Raw genomic sequence first — 12,914 nt, 5'->3', positions numbered from 1 at the left:
ACTCAGGACATTTTGAGCGCCGGGCGGAAAAAGATGCAAAGCTGGAACTGTGACGAGCAAAGAGAGAGATGGGGACGAAGCGAGAGAGCGAGAGAGAGAGAGAGAGTGGAGTGTGATGCGGTTTATGAGCTTCTCACCAGGTTTATGTCCCAGTTTAAGCTCAGCACTTTTGTTCAGAGACACTCGGCCTCGCTGGAATGGTCCATTTGCAAGTCAGAGAGAGAGAGTGAGCGCCTGCCGGCTAAGTAGACTGATCCACAGGCAGTAACTGCAGCAGAGGATCTGTGTTAGAGTATTGTTATGCAAGCAGGAAGGGAGCAGTCCCACTTGGAACCAGGCGTCGGACAGAGGCAGGGATGCTCCGGTCCTCGCTGCTGCACGAGCTGGAGGCTGCTGCTCACTGTCCCATCTCTGTGTTTGCATATGGCACAGTAGAAATACACGTGTCCTGGAGCCGCTGCAGAGTTGGGACGGACTGATGGACACTTGAAGATACTGCTCATCCTTCAGCTTGGCCTTTTATCACTAAATGGTCCCAGCTTCCTTTGCACTTAAGTTTTCTCAAGCTTCTTCTGGGTAAGTTTGAGTTTCTTTCTGAATACTGTGGATGAATAATGTTCATGTTAGACGCCATCATTTAAAAATGTGGATATTAAATTGTTTTTTTATTGATCTTAACTTTCTGCTCCCCCCAGAGTGACCTTGTTTTACAAACCCAGATAAACAGCTGAACCACTACAAGCGCATCACACTGTAGTATTTGTTGAGCATGTGAGCTGCCGGGCGACACAGTCCAAACACCGGGTCTTGTGGTCGACAGAGTATTTCTATCATGTGAATGGCTGCAGGCAGAGGGAGAAGGCCTGAAGGGACCCGGGGACACACTCAAGCTGCTGAACTAATTCCTGCAGAGACTTTTATTGTCCTGCCTGGGACGGGGAGTCATGTGCCCACTAATTGTCTGGGATATGCTGCTGACTCATACCAGAGGCTGCCGCTGCACCAGGCTCACACACTCACACTCACACACTCACACACTCACACACTCACACACTCACACTTTCTCACACACATCAGACTGAGATACAGTCGACTGTGATCATTCCTGTGTTTGATGTTCTTATCAAAGCCCTGAATCAACACGAGTTGTTCACTCGCTGCTGGAAGCAATTAATTCCTCTTGAAATATGCGGTTTCAGTGATGTTTGTTTTTGAAAAGATGATTCGGATGATCACAATCTTTCATCCCAAATCCGTGTTGTGGGTGGAATCATTTGAAATGTCTCAGTGGTAAAATGTTTTTAATCCGTTTCGTCCGCCCGTCACATACACGTGAATGGGAAAGATCAATATCTCGACCTGAGGAAATTCCCTTTAAATTTGACATAAACGTTCAGTTGGACTCCAGGAAGAACTTGTTCGACTTTGGAGGTCAAAGGTCAAAAGGTGAAGGTCACTGTAAGCTCACAAATCACGTTTTGGGCCGTAACTCGATACAACGTGATTTAACACACATGTCATTTTTATGTCCAAATTGTCAAAGGTCACTTATTTAAAACCGTTACCAGAACCAATGGGAGGAGATCAGCATCATATTTCCTGCTGCTTGACTTGTTGGCTGATGCCTGTAACTGCAAGGTGGTAATACTGGTAGTAAAACTAACTTTCAACGATTTCCAGTGATACACTATCACTAACATATCGGTATCAGCGTTATTTACCGACGTGACAACTTCAAAATTTACATTATAAACGATAAAGAAATGATGTACATTTATGTTTACATTTTACATAAAATATGTATATTTTCTTTTCCAGTTCTATATATTTGGCTGTATTTGTGTTTTGTTTTTATTAATGATAAAGTTTATGGGGAAACTGTAAAACATTGAAGCTCAATTACATTTCTTTGTCAAAAGTATTAGGGTCTATGTTGTTATTCCAATTATTATCAATATTTTATATCATCCAGCATGAATTTGTTTCCATCAGTAGGCAACATTTTACTTATTTAAAAAAACTAAACTGCATATACTGCGCTTGACTGGTTGACTGGTGGTGTGGTGCTTGTGTGGTTTTTCTGGTTTTCTGTGTGTGCTCCAACTTCCTCCCACAGTCCAAAGACATGCAGACAGGGGTTAGGCTGGAGACTGTAAGTTGACAGTAGGATTGAACGTGAGAGTGAATTGTTGTTTTTCTCTTTATGATTGATTAGCTCCAGCTCCCCCACAACCTTTAAAAGACATGAGGTATAGATAATGGATGGATGGATGGAAAGCTGCATTAATTGATTCCTCGGCCTCTTATAAACCAGAGTGCTGCATGAATGGAAGTTTTGAACTGATGGGGGCAGTCGATAAAACGTTAGGGGATCACCAAAGCCGATGTCGTGTCATAGATATTAATGATATTCATGAAATTTCACTGGATTAATGAGGAAAGACACGTTTTCAACCAGGCGTTCACTGTCATTTACTCGGTGCTCTGCTCCTGATGCATTCATTTCAGTTCCGCATTATGCTACAGCTCAACCCTCACATGCACTAATGCACACAACACAGACCATTGAGTAATTCAATTCTACACAGGGAGACCATGCACGGCTCTGGGAATACCACTAATGGTGGGTGATGTCACTGCCAATAGAAACACATGTATCGTGCATCTGCAACTTGCTGCCCTTTTGAACTTAACTCACTTCAGTGTCGCTGTGGATTACGGTGCAACAACACAGATTCAGTGTCCTGTGGTGAGACAACATTTACTGAAGTGGTGAAGAAAAACTGCTGAGGGCATCGTGTTGTCTTTTCCCACGACGCTTTCACAGCTGCTTCGATTCTTTGTTTGCTTCTTTCTGAAACCGAGCTCCTGCACTTTGAAAAACATAGCTGATTTCAAATTGGACCTATAATCAGAGTGATTACGATGATTGTGATATTACAGTGTGTGCGTGCACTGCGATGTTATGATAGGATGTTTCAAATAACTGGAGGGCATTATGTTCAAAGAGTGAGTTTGTTTTTCTCTCAACACAAATGCCACGTCTCAGTGTGTCCTGAATTCCTGTGTGTGTGTGTGTGTGTGTGTGTGTGTGTGTGTGTGTGTGTGTGTGTGTGTGTGTGTGTGTGTGTGTGTGTGTGTGTGTGTGTGTGTGTGTGTGTGTGTGTGTGTGTGTGTGTGTGTGTGTGTGTGTGTTTGTGTTTGTGGTTTGGAAAGTCTCTTCCAAGTAGCAGACACGTTCCACCTTGGCTAACCCAAAATGACATGTGTTCCGTCCTTGGAAAACCCGATCCATATTTTATTCAATCCATTTAAAGCTGTTCTACATTATTGAACGTTCAGATGAAAACTTTGTCAGAAATCAGAGAGAAGATGAGACATGAAGGGAGAATGTCAGGGGCCACTTGAAAAACATCTGAGATTTGAAAATAAAGTTGTGATATCAAGAGGATAAAGTGAAAATGAAGTTGTAATGTTACGTGAATAAATTTGAAATAAAGTAATAATTTTATCAGAATAAAGTTGCAACTTTACATGAATAAATCTGCAATCAATGAGAAGAAAAGTCATAACATGAGGAAAGTGGAGCATCTTCTTTATTCTGATTAAATTATGATGTCTTTCTCATATCATGACTTTCCTATCAATCACAGCTTAATTCTCCAAATATTACGACATTATTCTTTAAATGGTATAAAATACTCCGTCTGAAATACAAATAAACTGTGGCAAACGATTTTGTGAGTGGGCCCTTTTAATAAATATATAACGCCCTTTATTTGTTTTTGCTCGGAGTGCAGTCGGATAAAAATATATAAATCATTTGACTTGAACTCAGTCTTCAGGTTACAATTTGTGTCACAGTGAACATCTTGTCAGTCGTTGAGTGACATGTCGAAGTCGCTGCGTTTCCCCCGGAGAACTGACATTTCAGCTCAGCTTCTCCCCCAGTGAGCAGAAGCTGAGCTCAACCACATACTGAAAAAAATGTATTTCATCGTCTGACAGCCGCAGTGGAGGCTCTCCGCTGCTGGAATGTGCCCGAAACAGTCGACTGTGTGTGGAGTTAAACGGTGTCACCAGCTTCACAGGAGGATGAAGACAAACTCTGAAAACCCGGATGGTTGACGTTGGTGCTGAGATGACAGACGACTTGAAAGCTACGCCACAAAATATAGAGATAATTGTAGATGTGACAAGAGCACAACTATTTCCTTTTTGTTGTTTTCTGTGGAATATTTGGTTGCAGATGAGAATGTACAGTTAAAAAAAGTCTTGTTTTTGTATTTTCGTGCATGATGGCAACAACTTGTGTTTTTCTCTCTGTAGCATTTCACCTTGTTCCAAGTTCCTAAAGCCCTTCGTAGATCTGATTTGAGCTCCACTGAATTTGATCCCACATTCCTGTGAAAACCAGATACGCTCACTCACTCACTTGGAGTCTTCGAGTCAGGGAAAATGCTGAATAAGGGATTTTTTTAAAGCTGATTCTTATCCACAATAACAGAACAGCTGTTACCCACAGTGCAACAGAATTTGGCCAAATTTTGATTTCCCAAAGCTATAGTTCTTCCTACAGTTTTAACACATTTTTCTTCACCTCACAGACATTAATGATGGAAGAGAAATGATGCCGATGGGAAAGATCGTTAAAAAATGAGGGAAAAGTGTAAATTAGTCAGATAACGCTAGTTAAGGCAAGGAAACAGTTATGCTGTTGTAGTTATCAGCCTTTGATGGGTGTGACATGACAAGTAGGAGCCCAGTGAATTATTGAAGAGATCCTAGAAACACAAGTGGAATAATGATTTTTATTTTTCACTTTTCTGAAGATGGCAGGATAAGAAGTTTTCTTTAGTGGAGGTTTTCACTCTCCAAGCGCCCTTACATCTAAATCTTTATAAATCCCACACAAACTTTGTGAAGGGAAAACATATTCATCAAACACAGAGTGACAGTGTCAGTGTAATTACAGGCAGACGCAGTGTAGCTGTAAACATGGTGAGATTTGGACAATGCTGAAGATGACAGATCGTGCAGGAGGTTTGTTCCAAGTGACTGAACCTGGAATAAATGCTGATTCAACACGACTCCGCTGGAGATAATGTGCTTCTTAAGATGTGTGTGTGTGTGTGTGTGTGTGTGTGTGTGTGTGTGTGTGTGTGTGTGTGTGTGTGTGTGTGTGTGTGTGTGTGTGTGTGTGTGTGTGTGTGTGTGTGTGTGTGTGTGTGTGTGTGTGTGTGTGTGTGACAGATGGAAAAGGTCACATTTCAGTTGGTCACTTCTGATTCTGTGGTGTTAAATGAGCTCAGTGGTTTCACTGTGTGAACCATATGGAGCCATATGCATCCAGGTTTTCACTCCAACCATTTGAACTGCTTTCACTAAATAGTTCCTGGCTAAAGGTGTGTGTGTAAATATCACTGTAGTCAGATGCTTCAGACTTTGATATGAAAGTTACATGTATGTCATAGCACACTGTTTTCAAATACTGCATCAGTGTGGCATACAATAGTGTTTTCCATATTTCTATGAGGAAAAAGCCTGTGTTTATTCTGTCAGTCACCTCAGTGTCGGCTCTGGAGATGAGCTGTCAGTGACGTCAGCTGCAGAGATAAGAAGAACAGAAGAGGAGACAAGTTCTCCATCTTTATTTAAACCCCATGATATCCTTTATATTCACAATATAAACCTCTGTGAACCACACACGGGCAGAACTCTTGAACTGATGTTGAACAGCTTTTGTTCACACAATCTGTGGGACATCTTAAGGGTTAAATCATTATTTCCGTTATTTGACTTTCTCCCATATGTCATTGTTCCTATTTTTTGGTTTAGATCTAGACAAAGAACACACACACACACACACACTTGCTAAAGTTTTTTCTTGAGAGCCAGAGAGTGAAAAATCTTGTTTTATTTGCTGATGCATGAACTTAGTCACTTGTACTATTTTTGTATAGTTGTTGCTGCTGTTTGGAAGCTTTTAGATTGTATTTCCATTTTCAAATGCACTTCTCTTCTCCTACCTGTTCTAATGACCCAGTTCCACATACACACTGATGTTTGATCAGACAGCAGCCCACACTGACAGACTCATCACAGCGCTGCAGCCTGCTGTGTAACATGTCTTCCTTTTCCCACACCAGCCTCGGTTCACGTCACAGAACTGTGTCAGTTGCATAAGAGCAGCAGAGCTGCAGCGGCAGGTTGTTTCAGTTTGCATGTGGGATTTCACAATACAACATCGGCTGCACAGCTTCTCATCCTTCTTCTGATCCTTCAGGGGAAATGTCTAATTTAGTTTCAGGTTGAAAGAAATTATTTATGTCAAAGCAGCAATGTAACCTGGGATATATATATTTTTAATATGTGAAACGGCCTCGTTGACCCTGTTTGGCTGTAAACAAGACTCTGCAAGTTTTAAATGGTTCAGTTTGGGACTGTGAACAAACATTCAGAAGTAAATTGGTGATGGGAGCTTTTCAGAAAAATGCAAACCAGCACTTTGAGGCTTATGTTTCTTTTAAAGAAAATCAAGTCACTGCAGATTGAAATGTTTAAGTGTCACAGCTTGAGGCAATAAATAGCCATGTGCAGTTTATGTTTATGACTAAATGTTGCAGCTAAAAAGATGTTGCACCAGCACAGAATGTGCCTCAAACGTGTAGGTCCCTGTATGTGTGTTTTTATGGGTTATCTGTGGTTGTAAAACCGGATCTCCAGGCTGCACCTGGTTTATTGCACATTATGTTTTGTCTCTGGTGATCAGATGTAAGGAAAGATATTAATTATTAACACCAGCAGGGGTCCAGGTCCAGAGGGTTGGGAATCGCTTCTAAAATGGTGAATCCACAAAGAATGATGAGATGAAAATGCTGCGGCAATCTGCTCTTGTGAGGGCGGCACAGTGGTTAGCGCAGCAAGGAGGTTTTTGGTATTTATTGATCGTTGTTGTGATCCATTATAAGATCAATAAAATCTCTCTGCGATCACAATCGTGCTTCTCAGGTCTTCGATCATTAGTGAACGAATTTTCTAACCTTTTCAAACTGTATCACTCGGTCACAGGTGCCTGAATCGGTCTCTCCTCTCACGGCCTTACTGACCACAGTTAATCACATAAAGTGACTTATGAGGTTTAAGTCCCTGTAATGAGCCGACAGATTAACTCACTACACTAAACGCCCACTCTAATCTTGGGTGCTTCACAAAGTACAATAGGCTTTAATTAAAACTACAATGTGTTAGTGTTTAATAGTTTTATATTAATCTATCAAATAGTGTTGATCAGCAGAAATTAGAAAATGAACGATGGGACATGACGGATGGTGATGACAAGACAGATAAATATGATTTAAGCCTGTACACACACACACACACACACACACACACACACACACACACACACACACACCTTCATGCTATGAGATGTAGAAAGAGCTCATGGGACCAAAGCTCGGTTCTAATGGCGCAGACCCCCTGTGCTCCCCCTTCTCCCCCTCTTTCCCTGCCATGGTCCTCCTCACACTGGCTGCTTTCACACCAAGAGGACAACCTCTGCGACTCATCTTCTTATTTTTATTCTTTTTAACAGTTGTGACAGAAAATGGTTACAGAAAACATTTCATGCAGACTTTTTTTGGTTTGGATGTGGTAAACTGGAGCTCCGGTGAATCCACACCCCTTCAGTAGAAGACACGTATACAGCGGCGTCCTCGTTTAAAGTAATAACATTTCTACCGTTTTAAAGAATCTGCTCAAGGAGAAGAATCTGGACATCCTGCGGGTTTTTGGACATGTGGCTTTCCATAGAGGCGGCGCGATTCTTTCTCGACCTCTGGTTCTTTCGATAGGAAAGCAGCAGCGTTTCTGGACAGTCCCACATCTTACACAGGTCCTTGAACACGGCCTTGGCCAGAGGGACATTGATTATATCTGGGGACATGTCTAAGTCAATGTCTTGGACTTCGGGCCATGTTTTTCAAACAGGTATTGAGTGAGGAGTGTATTGATTCGTCCACACAAGTTCACTTTGGACTTTGCATACACAGTGAGCTGGTCAATGGCGAAATTGACATACATCTTTTTGGGGGCTCTGCCCGTTCCGTTGCACTGTTGATCTCTGAGACCCGGGAGATCCTACGATGAGCTCAATCTCCATTAAAGCGGAGGTCACCCTCTTGGTGTAGTCACTGGCCTGTTTTGAGAACCACCAGTTCATCAGTGCAGGAAATTGATCCTCTCTCCTTTATGTCAGCGTACATCTTTTTGTGGGACTTAGGAACCAGACACTTTAAATCACTTCAGCTGTACTGCGCCACTAAAATGTCAGTTGTGACGTACCTATAGAAAGGGACATCGGTAATGACAGGGGCGTTTGCAGGTGAAACTCTGTCCTTGGTCTCTGTCCAAGCAGAGACTCCACACTATCCATCAGAGACTTGACTGACTCACTGCTCCGGGACTTAGGTCTCCTTACTGAACTTCTTCCTGACTTGTGTACACATCTTGAGCATCGATGCTGTGGTCAAAAACTTTGCCAAAAGCTTCTTGATCCTCTTCCCCCTCCTTTCCAAACTTCTCATGGCTCTTTGAGGATTTGGAGCCTCTACTCGAATCAGATGATCTGACGCTCTCCTCTTCACTAATTATCTGATAGATTCATCTGCAGCAGCTTTAAACTCCAGAGAAGATTAGATATCCAGCCCACTCAGGTCAGATTCTGACATTTTCGTCACAAGGGGGCTCGATGATGTCGCTCACCTCCTTCCGATGATTTCTGGATAGCTCCACTTGTCCTATAGTCACTGCTGCCGGACTGATGATTCTGAGGATGTTCGTCTGTCAGGCGAGAACTGCATGATGAAGAGTCAGTGCATGAAGAGTTGGTTTTCCCCTAGGAACTCGTTTATAAGCTCAATGTCTTTTGACTGCGTAGTTTCCAGCTTGAACAGGCCTCGTGTAAGCCGGCAGATTTCTTCAACACTCTTAAACACAATTGACCATTTCTCAAGTTTGTTGGCTGTGGTCTGGTGACACTGTGGCAGTCTGGTGGGGCATCCGGTGGTGGAGCATCCGCTGGTGGAGCATCCGCTGGTGGGCAAGACCGGCGGAATTGACCCTCTCTGTATCATCTCCTCTGCAACCAACTCGGTGAGTTGATCCAAACTCACAGACTTTTCGCTGCCTGGTGCTAAACTCTGTGGGCGTCTTACAGACTGGACTGGATACTCTCCGCAGTAAAGAGGAAAGTAGTTATGTCCATGTGCTGTGATCCAGGTCTGAGGACACAGACAAAGTCATGTTCAAGAAAAGTTCTGCCAACGAAACCTTGTGACGTTGTCTGTGGTGGCGCCTGATTTTAACAGTTCCCACTGCTCCATGTAGTCAACTTGAGTATAAAGATCCTCAATCTGCATGCGAATAGTTTCAACTGTCATGCTGGAAGCTCAATGCATTAGATGCTTATCACATGGTGAATGTGTATTGCAGTCTCCTCCATATCTGGGTTCATGTCTATTTGATCCGTTTCTTTCCACTTCGCGCTGCTGACCAAGGTAGTACAAAACGCCCTTGATATGGGACATGAAGGGTATCTCCTTCCAACCATAAGTCATATAGACACATCAAAGAACGATAAAGAACCAAAGACAATTTTAAAGATCTCAAATAATGTTGAAGATCAAAGCCACAAAAAGATTGTGGCTCTAATGAAAACCCGGCCTCTTGTTCAAAGACATTGTTATTTTTAAGGAGCGTTTTCAGTCATGAATTGCGGAGGATGTCAGAGCCTCTTCTTCTTCTCTGTTTGGTTTATTGGCGGGCAGCAACCAACGTCCAAGGTGCATTAGCCTTCCACTGTGTGTTGAACCCCCCCGCACAAAATATTTTATAGAAGAGTCAGTGGAGCATGTAATGCTTCACTTTAATAAGTGTGTTCGAGAGCAGAAAAGCTCAAGAGGAAAGTGCAAAGCAGAGAGGAAGAACTAAGCTTGGAAATAGTAGTTACCTTTGGAATAGGGAGTATGTTCCATTAGCTGGGGAGACAGGATTGAATAAGCTGATTTAATATGAGCTAGATAACTCTGATATACACTCCAACACGGAGGTTGTCACCACGCCACTCAACTGAAGCGAAGGAGAAGCTGTCAAAATATCAATGGTAATAAGAGATACGCTACCGAATGGGGAAGAAGAGGAAGTAGGATATTGACACACACAGTAGGGCAGTAAGGCGCAGCAGCGTTGGTTGTCACCTTCCAATAAACCGAATAAAGAAGGAGAAGAAGACTTGGGACTGGACTTTCTCTGTGATCGTCTTTCTACGTGAAGAACGCAGCAGGAGGTCCTGGGCTCAAACTCTTAAATTCAAGGAAGCACAACAACCGAGAAACAGAAAGTAAATCTGGATGAGTTGTGTTTCACTTGTATACTTTTCTTAAAATAAAATAAAAGCAGATCAGAGATCAGGAAGTGTGTGTGTGTTGTTGTGATGGACACACATGTTTGAGTAGAGTAGAGAAGCTGCTGTTAAACAAACCCACATTTCTTCATGAGTACTGGCAGAGGTCTCTGTGGATGGAAAGCTACTGTTGGTCAGTGTGTGGAGTTGTTGCAGGGGAGTTGGTGGGCGTGTCCGCCTCACTCCTTGTTGTTGTGGTTGTTTGTGTATGTGAAAGTTCAGTGTTCAGGCTCCACGTCAAAACACTCTCAGTTTGTATCTGCACTCTGAAATCAAGGTTCAGGAATTTAGAAATAGCTACGACCACTGGGCAGAGGTGTGCTTGCCACATGCACTCACACACACACACACACACACACACACACACACACACACACACACACACACACACACACACCTTCCATGCTATGAGATGTGAAAAAGAGCTCATGGGACCAAAGCTCCAGTTCTAATGAAGCAGGCCCCCGGTGCTCCCCTTCTCCCCCTCTTTCCCTGCATGGGCCTCCTCACACTGGCTGCTTTCACACCAAGAGGACCCAACCTCTGCGACTCATCTTCTTATTTTTATTCTTTTTAACAGTTGTGACAGAAAATGGTTACAGAAAACATTTCCTTGCAGACTTTTCTTTTGGTTTGGATGTGGTAAACTGGAGCTCCCAGAGTGAATCCACACCCCTTCAGTAAGATACGTATGCCAGCGTCCTCGTTTTAAAGTAATAGCATTTCTACCGTTTTAAAAGTCTGCTCAAAGAGGAGAAGAATCTGGACATCCTGCCAGGTTTTGGACATGTGGCTTTCCTGGGGAGCGGCGATTCTTTTCTCGACCTCTGGTTCTTTACGATAAATGGAAAGCAGCAGCGTTCTGGACAGTCCCACATCTTACAGGTCCTTGAACACGGCCTTGTGGAGGACATTGATTATATCTGGGGACATGTCTAAGTCAATATCTTGGACTTGGGCCATGTTTTTCAAACAGGTAGGTAAGTGTATTGATTCGTCACACCCAAGTTCACTTTGGACTTTGCATACACTCGGTGGCTGAGCTGGTCAGCCCAAGCCAGAAATTGACATACATCTTTTGGGGCTCTGCTGCCCGTTCGTTACCTGTTGATCTCTGAGACCGGAGATCCTGATGGGCTCAATCTCCATTAAGCGGAGGTCACCCTCTTGGTGTAGTCACTGGCCTGTTTTTGAGAACCACCCAGTTCATCAATTGCAGAAATTAATCCTCTCTCCTTTATGTCCGCGTACATCTTTTTGTGGGACTTAGGAACAGACACTTTCGTCACTTCAGCTGTACTACTTCACTAAAATGTCAGTTGTAGCGTACCTATAGAGACATCGGTAATGTGAGGCGTTTGCAGGTGAAACTCTGTCCTTGGTCTCTGTCAGAAGCAGAGACTCACACTATCATCAGAGCTTGGCTGACTCACTGCTCAGGACCGTTCTCCTTACTAGGAACTTCTTCTGACTTGTGTCCCCATCTTGACATCGATGCTGTGGTCAAAAACTTTGCAAAAGCTGCTTGATCCTCTTCCTCCTTTCCAAAACTTCTCATGGCTCTTTGGAGGGATTTGGAGCCTCCTAATCGAATCAGATGATCTGGCGCTCTCCTCTTCACTAATTATCTGATAGATTTCATCTGCAGCAGCTTTAAACTCCAGAGAAGATTCAGATATCAGCCCACTCCAGGTCAGATTCTGACATTTTAGTCACAAGGAGTTTCGATGATGTCGCTCACCTCCTTCGATGATTTCCTGGATGGCCTCACTTGTCCTATAGTCACTGCTGCGGACTGATGATTCTGAGGATGTTCGTCTGTCAGAGCGAGAACTGCATGATGAAGAAGTCAGTGCATGAAGAGGTTGGTTTCCCCCTAGGGAACTCGTTTATAAGCTCCAATGTCTTTGCTGACTGCGTAGTTTCAAGCTTGAGCAGGCCTCGATGTCGCTTCGGCAGATTTCTTGGCCTCTGCAAACACAATTGACCATTTTCTCAAGTTTTGTTGGCTGTGGTCTGGTGACACTTTGGCAGTCTGGTGGAGCATCCACGCTGGTGGAGCATCCGCTGGTGGAGCACTCAGACCGGCGAATTGACCTCCTCTGTCATCTCTGCAACCAACTCAGTGAGTTGATCCAAACTCACAGACTTTTAAGCTGCCCCCGGTGCTAAACTCTGACGGAGAGCGTCTCCCAGACTGGACTGGATACTCTCCGCAGTAAAGGGAAAGTCGTTGTGTCCATGTGCTGTGATCAGGTCTGAGGACACAGACAAAAGTCATGTTCAGAAAAAGTTCTGCCAACAGAAACCTTGTGACGTTGTCTGGTGTTTCTGATTTTGCCAGTTCCCACTGCTCCGCGAGTCAGCGATATGGAATCCTCTCAATCTGCATGCGAATAGTTTCAACTGTCATGCTGGGAAGCTCCAACCATTAGATGTATCCATGGTG

The 12,914-nt window shown here is 43.5% G+C and overlaps 1 protein-coding gene across 9 annotated transcripts in view; it reads left to right on the top strand.

Annotated features, from left to right (window-relative positions):
- Window positions 1-433: 433 nt before the first annotated feature.
- nav1b (neuron navigator 1b) overlaps window positions 434-12,914 on the top strand; it is an 87,511-nt gene continuing 75,030 nt past the window's right edge. For 8 of the 9 annotated variants that reach the window (XM_047339280.1, XM_047339275.1, XM_047339274.1 and 5 more), the window contains exon 1: window positions 434-576. The gene's annotated coding sequence lies outside the window, so the exon portion shown is untranslated. The remainder of the gene's footprint in view (window positions 577-12,914) is intronic. The other variant, XM_047339272.1, reaches the window with a different exon arrangement.

This window comes from Hippoglossus stenolepis, chromosome 3 (genome assembly GCF_022539355.2).
Source record: "Hippoglossus stenolepis isolate QCI-W04-F060 chromosome 3, HSTE1.2, whole genome shotgun sequence".
In the NCBI taxonomy this organism is placed as follows: domain Eukaryota; kingdom Metazoa; phylum Chordata; class Actinopteri; order Pleuronectiformes; family Pleuronectidae; genus Hippoglossus; species Hippoglossus stenolepis.
This window is presented reverse-complemented; position numbering and strand designations above follow the sequence as displayed.